The sequence below is a fragment of the Hevea brasiliensis genome, chromosome 2 (assembly GCF_030052815.1).
Source record: "Hevea brasiliensis isolate MT/VB/25A 57/8 chromosome 2, ASM3005281v1, whole genome shotgun sequence".
Lineage (NCBI taxonomy): Eukaryota > Viridiplantae > Streptophyta > Magnoliopsida > Malpighiales > Euphorbiaceae > Hevea > Hevea brasiliensis.
This window is the reverse complement of record NC_079494.1, coordinates 14,754,037-14,769,333: the sequence shown is the minus strand read 5'-3', so window position 1 is coordinate 14,769,333 and position 15,297 is coordinate 14,754,037.

The following is a 15,297-nucleotide window of genomic DNA, read 5'->3' as shown; positions in this document are numbered from 1 at the left end:
CAAAGTGAAATGAGAGCAGGCTGCCACTGCACCAAACTGACCAAATGAAACTGTTCATTTGGTCATAACTCGAGTTAGACAGGTCAAATTGACCTGAAATTTGGCCAGGGGTTAGAGGAGATATAGACCTAAAACTTTCATGAAGAATATCACCCCAAATTATGCCATTAACCCATTCAAATTATTGAGCAAAGTTGAGTTACCAAACCTGCAACTCTGCAGATTTTCATTTGAGCAGTAATGTTTGGATGGCTATAACTCTCTCTAGAAAACTCGGATTTAGGCGATTCTTGAACCGATGGAAACCTAAGACATAGTAGAAAATTTCATCTGAAGAAAGTTAGACCAAATTATGAACTTAACTTGATCAAATTACTGACCAAAGTTGGATCAAAATCTGCCAGAACCCAAGATACCAGTATGAACAGTGCACGTGAATAGTAAATTTATTTTGGCCATAACTTGAGCTACAAAACTTCGATTGGGGTGATCCAAAAAAGAGAATACACTTAAGACAATAAGGAACATTTTCTATGAAGGAAGTTTTGTCAAATTCCAACAGTAGATCGACCAATGGAATAGTACAACTTCGGAGCACAAAACCGAAAATTAGCAATTTTGCCAAAATGACCTAAACTTTGAGGAAATGACCGAAACCAACAAGTTTAATGACCAAAATGTGGTATGTGGGTGAAGTTGGAATTCCCATACCTATTAAGCCTTAAAAAGTCAATAATTTGACTTGAATAGTATAGTGAATAGTAACCCAAAACACAAAAACTTCGAGAACATCGAATTTAACGCAATAGAGCTAGTTAAAGTGAAGTTAAATTTATTTTTGGATTTATGTTACGTTCTAGTACTGAAACATTGTAAAATTTTGTGTTTCAGTTGAAAATAATACCGGGAAGGAACCCGAAGAACCGAGTCAAGGCTAAGGGACGACTCGTTTGAGGTTTGTGCACAATAAACCCTATTTAAGCATTTTACCCTTGAAAAATTGATTTAGCATGCATTATGAATTTATGAACTTTGGTGTTGCCACCTTGTGATCAAATTGTAACTTTGGAAATTGATTTGATTTTTTTGTATGCAATATTTGAATGAAATGTTTGAAATGGATTTTTGATTCACACTTAGCATGACAGTTACTTATTATTCCTCCTCCATTTATGGGGTTGAGATCGATTATTTTCCTCCCTCTCTGGCTTACCAGTTGAGGTTGTAGATCGGATGAGTACTCATTAGCTAGCTAGCCACCTCCCTCATTGATTTCGATTAATGGGGTTGTAGATTGCTTTGTCGTGGTGTACAACACCACATTGATCGAAAATTTTGTGTCATTGCTTAAGTTGTGTATGACTTTGGCAACACTGTGTTTATGAAATTGTTTGACTAAACTGTGTTTAATAGATTATTTGACAAAAGGGTGTTATTATGAACTTTGATCATTATTGAAATGTGATTGAGAAACATTTGAATTGCTTTTGGTAATGAATGATTTATTTATTGCATTTTAAATTTTTATTGTGCACCACTGAGTATTTTTATACTCAGCGATAGCTTATTTTGCTGTCGCAGATAAGAGCAAGGAGAAAGCAACAGAGTGAGCTGCTGTTAAATCGAGGACTACTTGGATCTTTTGTACGGGTATTATTTTATGGCCTTGTAGATAAATTTTGATGTAAATATGGAAATGTTATATGTATCAATATAAAGTCGAGCAGTTGTAAATAAATTGTAATAATATTATTTTGGATTTTCTACGGTAATTTACTATTTGTACATATGAATTTGTTAATGAAGATATTAAATATTTTGAGATGAGAAATCTTGATTTGTATTGTGAAATTATTTGAAGTGCCTTGAATTGAGTTTATTTGAGAATTATTGGTGGTTGGGAGTTGTGAAACATTTTGGGAGTGTTTTTCTCAGGTAATTGAAGAACAGTTTCCTCCAAAAACAAACGGAACGCTATCAAAATTTTTATAAAATTTGCGACAAAATTTAAATGGACAAAATTTTTACTAGTATTTAAACTTTGAATAAATGGTTTTTAATTTCTACCAAAATGCTCACCACTTCCAAAATGTAAGAAAATTGTTTTAAAATCCCTTGTAGGGTACTTAATGAGTTATCGGTAGGTGAAGTTCGGTAGTTCATTAAGTATTCTACGGGATCATGTTATGCCTTACGGAGGGGTAAGGTGTGACATGTTTTAGTGGTATCAGAGCATGGTTTTGCAATAAATTTTGACTATGTATGTGAATATTTCTTTGATAAGTACAACTACTCAAGTGTCTTTAATTGATACATATGACATATTTACATCATGAATCTGCACTAATGGAGGCCAACCTCCTTGTGTTTGATCTCAGGAAGTAGAAAATTGTGAAAAACGGAATGGAAGGAGGAGATCATTCCGAAGAACAATCTGTTGAGGCTAAGGTTCAAGGGGAAGCCCCAGCACTCCAGAATGTGAGTGGGTCAACCACTCCAGCTCCTGCTCCAGCACCGCAGTTTCCTGCTCAATTTGTACAGCAGATGGCTGCATTTTTCCAGCAAATGGCGGGTAATGTGCCACCCCAAGCTCAGATGCCAATACCTGTAGCACAACCACAGCCTTGAGCTCGGCAATATGAAAAACTGATGAAATTTGGGGCCACTGAGTTTAAAGGCACTGTGGATCCACTGGAGGCAGAACAGTGGTTGGAAAGAATGGAGCGAGTTTTCAGGAAGCTACAGTGTACAGAAGAATTGAAGTTTGAGTATTCTATTTCATTGTTGCAAGGGGATGCGTTTGAATGGTGGAAGACCATCCCCCACAGCCTGGTTGAGCCACAATGTCTTGACATGGGACAGACTTTTGAGGAGTTCAGCGAAATGGGTTCCCGATGCATATGTGGATATGAAGTTGCAAAAATTTTTGAGTTTGAAACAAGGGAACCAAACTATAGCAGAGTATGAGAGAGACTTCTCAAGGCTAAGCCACTATGCTGGAAGCTTAGTCTCCACCCCCAGAGACAGATGCAAGAGGTTTGAGTCCGGGCTAAGGCAGAGTCTGAGAATGCAAGTTGTGGGTTTCAGACATCAGAATTTTGCTGAATTGATCTCACAAGCCTTGGAATTAGAAAGGATAGAATCCAAAGGGGCAGTGAAGAAGGGTTCACAAGAGAAAGAGAAAACTGAAAAGACTACTGAACAAGTATCTGGAAGTGGTTCTGGGAAGAGGAAACAGTTTGGGGGATCTAGCTCCCGTAGAGGCAGAGGCAGATTTTCTGGCCAAAGACCACCCGATGCAGTCGTGAGACCAGCGAGCACCCGAGGAGCTCTATCGGTCTGGCAGTGTGAAACGTGTGGTAGAACTCATGGTGGGGTTTGTTTCAAGGCTACTGGTGCATGTTTTAACTGTGGAGAATGGACTATGATGTGCTAGTAACTAGTTCATTAGGCCAGGAGGTCAGGGTAAATAGGTTATATAGGGACTGTCCTTTGGTGATCCAAGGACACACTTTTTTGTCTGATTTGATTGAAATGCCCTTTAGAGATTATGACATTATCTTGGGCATGGATTGGTTAACCAGGCATCATGCCATGATTGACTGTAGACTGAAGACAGTCACTTTTGGTCTTCCTCAGTATGGTGATGTAGTAATACATGGGGAGAGGCAGTTATTGCCTTCAAACATCATTTCAGCTGCACTAGCCAGAAAAATGATTAGAAAAGGGTGTGAGGCGTACTTGGCACATGTGATAGACACCCAAGTGGAGAGTCCAGCATTGGAGGACATTCCTACTGTATGTGACTTTCCGAATGTGTTTCCTGATGAATTGCCAGGATTACCTCCAGAAAGGGAAGTGCAGTTTGAAATTGATGTTATGCCTGGTGTGGACCTAATCTCTATAACGCCATATAGAATGGCACCAGCAGAACTAAAAGAATTGAAAGTGCAGTTGCAAGAACTGCTTGACAAGGGCTTCATCCGCCCTAGTGTGTCACCTTGGGGAGCGCCAGTGTTGTTTGTAAAGAAGAAAGATGGCACTCTCCGTTTGTGTATTGATTATCGGCAGTTGAATAAGGTGACAATAAAGAATAGATATCCATTGCCCCGCATTGATGACTTGTTTGATCAGTTGAGGGGTGCAGCTGTGTTCTCCAAAATTGACCTGAGATCAGGTTATTATCAGCTGAAAGTACAAGAGCAGAGTATTTCTAAAACTGCCTTCAGAACCCGCTATGGCCATTATGAGTTTTTGGTTATGCCATTCGGATTAACTAATGCTCCGGCTGCTTTTATGGATCTGATGAACACTATCTTCAGACCATACCTCGACCAGTTTGTTGTGGTATTTATTGATGATATATTGGTCTATTCGAGGAATGCAGAAGAGCATGATAGACATCTGCGGATTGTACTGCAGACTTTGAGAGAGAAACAGCTATATGCCAAATTGTCGAAGTGTGAATTTTGGCTGAAGGAAATATCTTTCTTGGGGCATGTAGTATCAGAAGAGGGCATCAAGGTAGATCCAAGTAAGATTGAAGCTGTCCTTAATTGGAGGCCACCCAGAAATGTCATAGAGATTCGCAGTTTTCTGGGGTTAGCTGGATACTACCGTCGATTTGTGAAGGGATTCTCCATGTTGGCATCTCCATTGACCAAGCTACTTAGAAAGGATGTGAAATTTCAGTGGACGGACAAATGCCAGCAAAGTTTTGATGAATTGAAAAGATGTTTGACAGAGGCTCCAGTCTTGACTTTACCCACACCGGGTAAAGAATATACAGTATACAGCGATGCTTCTCACAACGGGTTAGGTTGTGTGTTGATGCAAGATCGAAATGTCATTGCCTATGCATCACGCCAGCTGAAACCGCATGAGAGGAATTATCCGACACATGATTTGGAGCTTGCAGCCATTGTTTTTGCTCTTAAGATCTGGAGACATTATTTGTATGGGGAGAAATGTTACATCTACATAGATCATAAAAGTTTGAAGTATTTGGGCACCCAGAAAGAGCTGAATTTAAGACAGAGGAGATGGTTAGAGTTGATAAAAGACTATGATTGTCTGATAGACTATTAGCCAGGAAAAGCTAATGTTGTGGCTAACGCCCTAAGTCACAAGACTATGGAAAGTCTATGGGTTACTCCTTTGTCTTTGGTACATGAGTTGAGGTTATTACATGCCAGTTTAGAGATTAATGATGATGGGCAGGCAGCAGTTGCATGGCATGTACAGCTAGTGTTGATTGATCAGATCAGAATGGCTGCTCAGAATGATGAAAGGTATCAGAAGCTGTTGGAAGAAGTCCGGCAGGGCAAGAAACCAGAGTTCTCAATAAGAGATGATGGTTTACTGCTACACCAAGGCAAAATGTGTGTTCCTAATGATGTTGATTTGAGGCAGATCATTTTGAAGGAAGCACATGAGTCTCCTTTTGCCATGCACCCTGGTGGTACAAAAATGTATAGAGGGCTAAAGGAGCATTACTGGTGGATGGGTATGAAGAGAGATGTGGCAGAGTTTGTGTCCAAATGCCTAACTTATCAGCAAGTAAAGGCAGAGCATCAAGTACCCACTGGGTTGTTACATCCACTACCAGTGCCGGAATAGAAATGGGAAAGAATAACAATGGATTTTGTAATGAGACTTCCGCGGACACAGAAGAGTCATGATGCAGTATGGGTCATTGTCGACAGACTGACTAAGTCTGCTCATTTTCTGCCGATCGGATGGACTACGATTTGGACAGTTGGCCGGGTTGTACATTGATGAGATTGTGAGATCGCATGGAGTGCCGGTATCCATTGTGTCGACAGAGATCCTAGGTTCACTTCTAGATTAGGGTAGTCTTGAGAGAGCCCTAGGAACTAGATTGAACTTCAAGATCGCATTCCACCCACGACGGATGGCCGATGCGAGAGGGTAGTCGGATCTTGGAGGACATGCTACGGGCTTGTGTGATTGAGTTTGAGGGTAGTTGGGATACACATTTGCCTTTGATTGAGTTTGCTTACAACAACAGCTACCAATCAAGCATTGGGATGCCTCCATATGAAGCTTTGTATGGCAGGAAATGTAGAACCCCGTTGTGTTGGGATGACGTGGGTGAAAGAAAAATGATTGGACCCGAAATTGTTCAACAGACTGAAGAGAAAATCAAGGTGATCAGGGGTCGACTTAAAACTGCATCAGACCGTCAAAAGTCCTATGTTGATTTGAAAAGAAGGGATATTGAGTATGCAGTGGGTGAGAAAGTTTTCCTCAAGGTTTCTCCTTAGAAGAGGATTATGAGATTTGGCAGAAAGGGGAAACTAAGTCCTCGTTTTATCGGACCATATGAGGTTCTGGAAAGAGTGGGTCCTTTGGCATATCGGTTGGCACTACCTCCAGAGTTGGAGAAGATACATAATGTCTTCCATGTGTCTATGTTGAGGAGGTACCAATCAGACCCATCTCATGTACTACCAGTAGAAGAAATAGAAGTGAATCCAAACCTCACATATGAAGAAGAACCCATAAAGATTCTAGCTTATGAGGTGAAGCAGCTACGGAACAAGCAGATACCATTGGTAAAAGTGCTGTGGAACCATCATTCAGGCCAAGAAGGTACTTGGGAACGAGAGGAGGACATGAGGAGACAACACCCACAGCTGTTCAGAGATTGACACCAGGTAAAATTTTCGAGACGAAATTTATTTAAGGGGAGGAGAATTGTAACACCCCCGTTGCATAGCCTGGTATATTTCACTGTTCCGGTGATCGGTGTCGGTCCGGAAAATTATTGGGATTAGGGCCACACCTAAGACAACTTGAGAAGCCATAAACACAAATAATTAGTAATGTTTAATTAGTTAAGTATAAATAAGAAAAAACAGAACATAAGAGGTTAAACGAGCCGAGAGTCACAGCGATGAGTGACCTCCTTGGGAATGACTGCGAAGTCATTTTAAACTCAAATTTCGAACCGTAAAAAGTGACGCTGCACTCCTTAGGACCCTTATGAACACAGTGGAAAAGAGAAAATTATGAAAAAGAACTGTTAAGCCAGTCAAATAATTAGGTCAGGGAGCCGGAAGAAATATTGGATTATTTGCAAACCGGGATGAACCGGCGAGGGGCGATTTGGTCAATTGACCCCGAGAGCTAACTCCTGACCTAACTGTCAAATAAAATCGGAGAAAAGAAAATTTCTGAATCGAGAATTAAATTAAAGAACTAATAAAAAAAATAAAAAATAAAAGAAAAAAGAAAAAGAAAAAGATGGAAAAGTCAAAGTTGATGACATCATGAATGATGTCATAAACAAATTAATTAAGTGAATTATTAAATTGAAAATTTTGGTCTTCAAAAAGGAATAAAGATGAAAGAAAATAAAGAAAAAAAAAAACAAAAAAATCCTTTCTTCTTCTTCTCTCTTTGCCGCCCCATTTCTCCCTCTCATCTCCATGAAAGCTTCTTCCATTTAAGCTTACATTAAGCTTAATTTTTCCTTACCCAACCATAATAACTCTCATAAGAACTTCATTAAAGCTTGTAGTTGCAACTTGAGAAGAGAATTACAAGAAGAAAGAGGAGCTAAAGATAGGGTTTTGAGGATTAAAGAGAGGTGAGCATGTTAACTTATTACTTTCCATTTTTAATGCATCATTAGTTGTTGAATTAGCTTGTAATGTGTTAAAATGAAATAAAAATATGGGGAAGAACAAACTGAATTTTCGGGCAGCTTGAGAGGAGTATGGTTTGCATGAATATGATGCAATTGAATGAGTTTAGAAACCTTACTTAGTTAAATGATTAACATTAAAACCATTAGAAGTAGTTAAATGCATGAAAGTGATGAGTTAGGGTTTTGAATGCTAGGGTTTGTGAACCAAATTTTGGAGAAATGCACAAATGATGACTTTAGTCTATTGTGAGATGAAAAATGGTCAATAATGACCAAAAGAGATGTGTGGGAATTGTTGGAATGAAAACTAAATTCGTAGGTCCAATGGTCATGCTGTTGGCAGCATGACTAAACCCACTTTGAAGGACCAAAAATCAAATTTTACAAGCCCAATTGATATGCCACCAATTGGAGATGAAAATAGACATAAAATAGCACAATTTTCATTAAGGAACCATGGCCAAAAACTGACCAAAACTTGGTGAAACAATTGACCAAAGTGAAATGAGAGCAGGCTGCCACAGCACCAAACTGACCAAATGAACCTGTTTATTTGGTCATAACTCGAGTTAGACAGGTCAAATTGACCTGAAATTTGGCCAGGGGTTAGAGGAGATATAGACCTAAAACTTTCATGAAGAACATCACCCCAAATTATGCCATTAACCTATTCAAATTATTGAGCAAAGTTGAGTTACCAAACCTGCAACTCTGCAGATTTTCATTTGAGCAGTAATGTTTGGATGGCTATAACTCTCTCTAGAAAACTCAGATTTAGGCGATTCTTGAACCGATGGAAACCTAAGACATAGTAGAACATTTCATCTGAAGAAAGTTAGACCAAATTATGAACTTAACTTGATCAAATTACTGACCAAAGTTGGATCAAAATCTGCCAGAACCCAAGATATCAGTATGAACAGTGCACGTGAACAGTAAACTTATTTTGGCCATAAATTGAGCTACAAAACTCCGATTGGGGTGATCCAAAAATGAGAATACACTTAAGACAATAAGGAACATTTTCTATGAAGGAAGTTTTGTCAAATTCCAACAGTAGATCGACCAATGGAACAGTGCAACTTCGGAGCACAAAACCGAAAATTGGCAATTTTGCCAAAATGACCTAAACTTTGAGGAAATGACCAAAACCAACAAGTTTAATGATCAAAATGTGGTATGTGGGTGAAGTTGGAATTCCCATACCTATTAAGCCTTAAAAAGTCAACAATTTGACTTTAATAGTATAGTGAATAGTAACCCGAAACACAAAAACTTCGAGAACGTCGAATTTAACGCAATAGAGCTAGTTAAAGTGAAGTTAAATTTATTTTTGGATTTATGTTAAGTTCTAGTACTGAAACATTGTAAAATTTTGTGTTTCAGTTGAAAAGAATATCGGGAAGGAATCCGAGGAATCGAGTCGAGGCTAAGGGACGACTCGTTTGAGGTTTGTGCACAATAAACCCTATTTAAGCATTTTACCCTTGAAAAATTGATTTAGCACGTATTATGAATTTATGAACTTTGGTGTTGCCACCTTGTGATCAAATTGTAACTTTGGAAATTGATTTGATTTTTTTGTATGCAATATTTGAATGAAATGTTTGAAATGGATTTTTGATTCACACTTAGCATGACAGTTACTTATTATTCCTCCTCCATTTATGGGGTTGAGATCGATTATTTTCCTCCCTCTCTGGCTTACCAGTTGAGGTTGTAGATCGGATGAGTACTCATTAGCTAGCTAGCCACCTCCCTCATTGATTTCGATTAATGGGGTTGTAGATTGCTTTGTCGTGGTGTACAACACGGCATTGATCGAAAATTTTGTGTCATTGCTTAAGTTGTGTATGACTTTGGCAACACTGTGTTTATGAAATTGTTTGACTAAACTGTGTTTAATAGATTATTTGACAAAAGGGTGTTATTATGAACTTTGATCATTTTTGAAATGTGATTGAGAAACATTTGAATTGCTTTTGGCAATGAATGATTTATTTATTGCATTTTAAATTTTTATTGTGTACCACTGAGTATTTTTATACTCAGCGATAGCTTATTTTGCTGTCGCAGATAAGAGCAAGGAGAAAGCAGCAGAGTGAGCTGCTGTTAAATCGAGGACTACTTGGATCTTTTGTACGGGTATTATTTTATGCCCTTGTAGATAAATTTTGATGTAAATATGGAAATGTTGTATGTATCAATATAAAGTCGAGTAGTTGTAAATAAATTGTAATAAAATATTATTTTGGATTTTCTACGGTAATTTACTATTTGTACATATGAATTTACTACTTTATGTTTTGTTAATGAAGATATTAAATATTTTGAGATGAGAAATCTTGATTTGTATTGTGAAATTATTTGAAGTGCCTTGAATTGAGTTTATTTGAGAATTATTGGTGGTTGGGAGTTGTGAAACATTTTGGGAGTGTTTTTCTCAGGTAATTGAAGAACGGTTTCCTCCAAAAACAAACGGAACTCTGTCAAAATTTTTATAAAATTTGCGGCAAAATTTAAATGGACAAAATTTTTACTAGTATTTAAACTTTGAATAAATGGTTTTTAATTTCTACCAAAATGCTCACCACTTCCAAAATGTAAGAAAATTGTTTTAAAATCCCTTGTAGGGTACTTAATGAGTTATCGATAGGTGAAGTTCGGTAGTTCATTAAGTATTCTACGGGATCATGTTATGCCTTACGGAGGGGTAAGGTGTGACATTCATAGCAAATTGGATTTGACATAAACCATGACTCCAGCTAGAATTGGGATTTGTAACAAAGAGATTCTAGTGCATGGTAACATATGATTATAGGTTCATTTAAGGAAAACCTTATTACTGATTGGGTGGCTATGGCATGCTATGCTAGGTGTTAACCATAGTCTATGAGCTGCCTAAAATGATTTAAAGAAATCATTTATGGTAAGAAAGAGTTCTGATGATATTAAGAGTTGATATCATATCTCATTGCCAATTAGTGATGAGCCTAGTGAGTCACACACATGCACAAGTAATCACCAAGTTAAATATGATTTAATTAATTAATTAAAGAGTTTAATTGATTAATTAAATAGGTTTGGTTTGCAATTAGATTGCAAAGTCCCTAGCATGTCTTGAAACCAAATCTAGGTTATTGGATGTATAGTACAAGTTAAATTTATATTTAAAGTGTTTAAATATGAATTTAATTATGAGAAATTATTTAATAGAGATTAATTAATTAATTTATATTTGATATAAATTGATTAGAAGAAGAGAAATAATTATTTTGGGTTGAGAACTCAAAATTAAGACACAAGGGTATTTTGGTCATTTCACAGGGTGACATGTGGCACCATGAGATGGTGACATGTGGCAGCACTACACATAAGCTTTCCATTTGTCTTTTAATCATATAAGATGATCAAATTCAAGATTAAATCTAAGTTTAACACTTGGCACAATATGATTGGGTCAATTAAACTAAGAGCCAATCAGAAGGTGACATGTGGCAAGGGTTTTAAGTGATGACATAGCTATATAAGGGAAAGGATGAAAAGAAAAATAATAAGCTGCTGTTTTTCTTTTGTGCCACCACCCAAAGAGCCTCTCCCCTCTCTTCTTCTTCATCTCTCATCAATTCAAAGAGAATAGCGAACATTCTTTTGAATTAAAATTACTAAAAATCGTTTCTGGTGTTTTGTATGCATCTGTAATCTCTCTAAAGGCAAAACCTGAATTTCTAATTGATTGGAAAGGCTTGAGAAGCTACTCAAGGGGCTGCCATTGGTGATCTTAGTGTGGACAAGCTAGAGGGACAACATCTGGTGTCCTAGGCGCATCCCAAAGGTGCCAAACACAGCTGCAGTGCATCAAAAGGTTAGTGCACTTGTTCTTGATCTAATCTAGGATTCTAATCAATTAATCTGTTAATTCTAAAATCTTAAATGGCAAATGTAGATCCAAAAACATATTAAAAGAGTTTTAATATGTTGTTTAACATTGAAATTAAATAGATAAACAATGAATCTTGCATGATGCATGACACCCTAGAAGAAAAATTTTGAATTCAATGATCTAAACTTATATTTTTCATGCTTCCGCTCCTTCACAAACAAAGCCACCTAAGAATGCGACAGAAGTTAGAAGCTTCTTAGGGTTGGAAGGTTACTATAGGAGATTTATGAAGGGGTTCTCACTCATTGCAACTCCATTGACTAGATTGTTGCATAAGAATGTCAAGTTTGAATGGAATGATAAATGTCAAGAAAGGTTTGAGAAGTTGAAGGCAATGCTTATAGAAGCACCCATTCTTACACAACTAGTGTTGGGGAAAGACTTTGTGATCTATAGTAATGCCTCACACAATGGACTAGGATGTGTGCTAATGCAAGAAGGGAAAGTGGTTGCTTATGCTTCCAGGCAACTTAAGCCACATGAAAAAAATTACCCAACTCACAATTTAGAACTTGCAACAATTGTGTTTGTATTAAAGATATGGAGGTATTATCTATATGGGGAGAAATACCATATCTATACAGATCATAAAAGTCTCACATACTCACCAACTTAAAAGGAACTCAATTTGAGGCAAAGAAGATGGATTAAATTCTTAAAAGATTATGATTGCATAATTGATTATGACCCTGGGAAGACGAATGTAGTAGCTGATGCTTTGAGTAGGAAATCTTTGGTAGCTTTGAGAGCCATGAATACTCGCCTGACTCTAGCACCAGATGGAGCTATTGTAGTTGAGCTAAAAGTAAAGCTAAGTTTATTGCAGCAAATTCAAGAAACTCATAAGTTAGATAAGAAATTGGTAACTATTATTAGACAAATCGAAGAAGGGAAGGAGAGTGAGTATGAGATCAAAGGAGATGGTCCCTTTTATTATAAAGGGAAGATATATGTTCCAAATGACGAAGAACTTAAGAAGAGCATTCTTAAAGAGGCACATAGCAGCTTTTATGCCATGCATCCAGGAAGCACCAAGATATACAGAGACTTGAAGACTCATTATTGGTGGCCTAGTATGAAGAAAGACATTACTAATTATGTGACAAAATGCTTGACATGTCAACAAGTTAAGGCCAAGCATCAATTTTCATCGAGTTTATTGTAACCAATCACAATACCCGATTGGAAATGGGATTGCATCACAATGGACTTTATCATTGGTCTATCTTTCACACAGAATAAACATGATGCAGTATGGGTGATAGTTGACAGGTTAACCAAGTTTGCTCACTTTTTACCTGTCAGAACCGACTACTCACTAGAGAAGTTAGCAGAGCTATGCATAAATGAGATAGTTTGGTTACATGGAGTGCCTGCATCCATCATATCTGATAGAGACCCAAGATTCACATCGAGATTTTGGAAGAAGTTACATGAAGCCTTAGGTACCAAGTTGAATTTTAGCATAGCTTTCCATCTGCAAATGGATGGTCAGTAAAAAAGAGTGATCCAGGTACTCGAGGATATGCTTAGAAGTTTTATTATTAATTTTGGAGGGAGATGGGATAGATACCTTCCATTAATAGACTTTGCATACAATAATAGTTACCAATCAACCATATAGATGGTACCATATGAGGCTTTATATGGAAAAAAATGTAGAATGCCTCTGTGTTGGACTGACCTTGGTGAAGATAAGTTAATAGGACTAGATTTGGTGAGATAAACAGAGAAAAAAGTAAAGATCATCAAGGATAGTTTGAATGCCACCTCAGATAGACAGAAGTCTTATACATATTTGAAGAGGAAAGATATTGAGTACGAGGTTAGTGATAAAGTCTTCTTGAAGATGTCACCATGGAATAAAGTGCTCAGATTTGGGAAGAAGGATAAGTTAAGCTCTAAGTTTATCAGTCCATACAAGATTATCAAATGTGTGGATTCGGTAGCCTGTAGGCTAGCATTACCACCAGAGTTGGATAAGATTCACAATGTATTTCATGTGTCGATGCTAAGGAGATACAGATCAGATCCCTCACATGTCTTATTGGTGGAGACCATTGGTATACAACTTGATTTTACATATAAAGAGGAACCAGTATAGATCTTAGCACGAGAAATTAAGGAAATGAGGAATAAAATAATTCCATTGATAAAGGTGCTGTGGGAAAACCACAAAGCAGAAGAAGCGACATGGGAGAGCAAGAAGATTATGAGACAACAATATCCACATTTATTTAAACTAGGTACATTTTGAGGATGAAATTTATATTAAGAGGGGAAGAATTGTAACACCCTCACTTTATGTAGTTCTGTATATTCTACTGTTCAGGTGACTAATGTCTGTTCAGATAGCTGAAACATCTGGAACCACTCCTAAATTGATGTAAGGAGTCATAATTTAATTTAATAAAGATTAAGTAAGGTTGAAGGAAAATAAAAGAAATAGATTAGAAATCAGTTAAATGTGCACAAGTCTCGGCAATGAGTAACTCCCCTAGAAAGTGGCTAAAGATCGGTATTTTGGGTCTGTTTACTACTTTAATTCGTGTAGGACCTTGTAAACCTCTTAATTAAGACTTAATTAAGATATAATTATGAATCAATAAGTTAAAGAAATGAAAAGAAGTAAAAGTATTCACATAAGTGGCAAACTAAGTAGGTGTGCACTTGCTTCCTTTTACACCTAGGAAGTTAGCCGCTAAGAGTTAGATGACTAAATTGAATTAATCAATAAGTTAAGGGGAAAATAAGGGCAAATAAAAGGTTGGAGGACTACCTTGAATAGATTATGAAGTTTTGTGGAAAATTTAGAAATAAGAAAAAAATACCCTTTGGACCAATGGATAAAGAATGAAGGACCAATGATTAAAAGCAAATAAAAGTAATCTTATCTTCTTCTTTTCCCAAACAAGCCGGCCAACCTTCCCGCAATTCTTCTTTCATTTTTCTTCTTCCAATAGCCATTTCACTCAATTTGAAGAGAAAATTTTTAGCTAAAACCCTAGATTCCACAAATTTTTAGAAGCCAAGCAAAAGGAGTAAGAAGAGTTAGCAATTAAAGCTTAAAGAATCCTAATTTCATAAAGGGTTTGGAGGAGAATTGGAAGAAAAGGAAGACTAGCAGCTGGTTTTCCCTTAAGGTTAGTGCTATAACCTTTAATTTTGATCAAGTTTGAGTAAGGATATCACTAGAGATAAGGGAGAAATATAAAATAGTGAGAAAGATAGTTGGTAGGGGTGATGGAACCCTAGTTTTGCCAGTAGGGTTGCAGGATCAGTCAATTTTAAAAATTCATAACTTGAGCTAAGAAGGTTGGATTTTTGTGAACTTTATGTCTATGAAAACCTTAATAAATGTCTAAAACTTTGTAGTTTTATGCCAGACCTAATTACCCTGTTAAGATGGTGTTTGAGGGCAAAATATTTTGTTGCTCAATTCTAGAAAACTGACCTAATGGTTTCTAGAAGTAGGACAACTGACTTTGAAAATTCATAACTTGTACTCCTAAACTTGAAATAATGTGATTCTTGAACCATTGAAAATCTAAATGAATTCCCTAAAACTTTGTGTTATGACTGAAAATTAATTTTATTGGCTGTATGGTGAAATTCTTGCATTTCCTGTTACTATTTTGACTGTGATTGGAGTCTGGAATAGTTTGTACATTTTCATTTA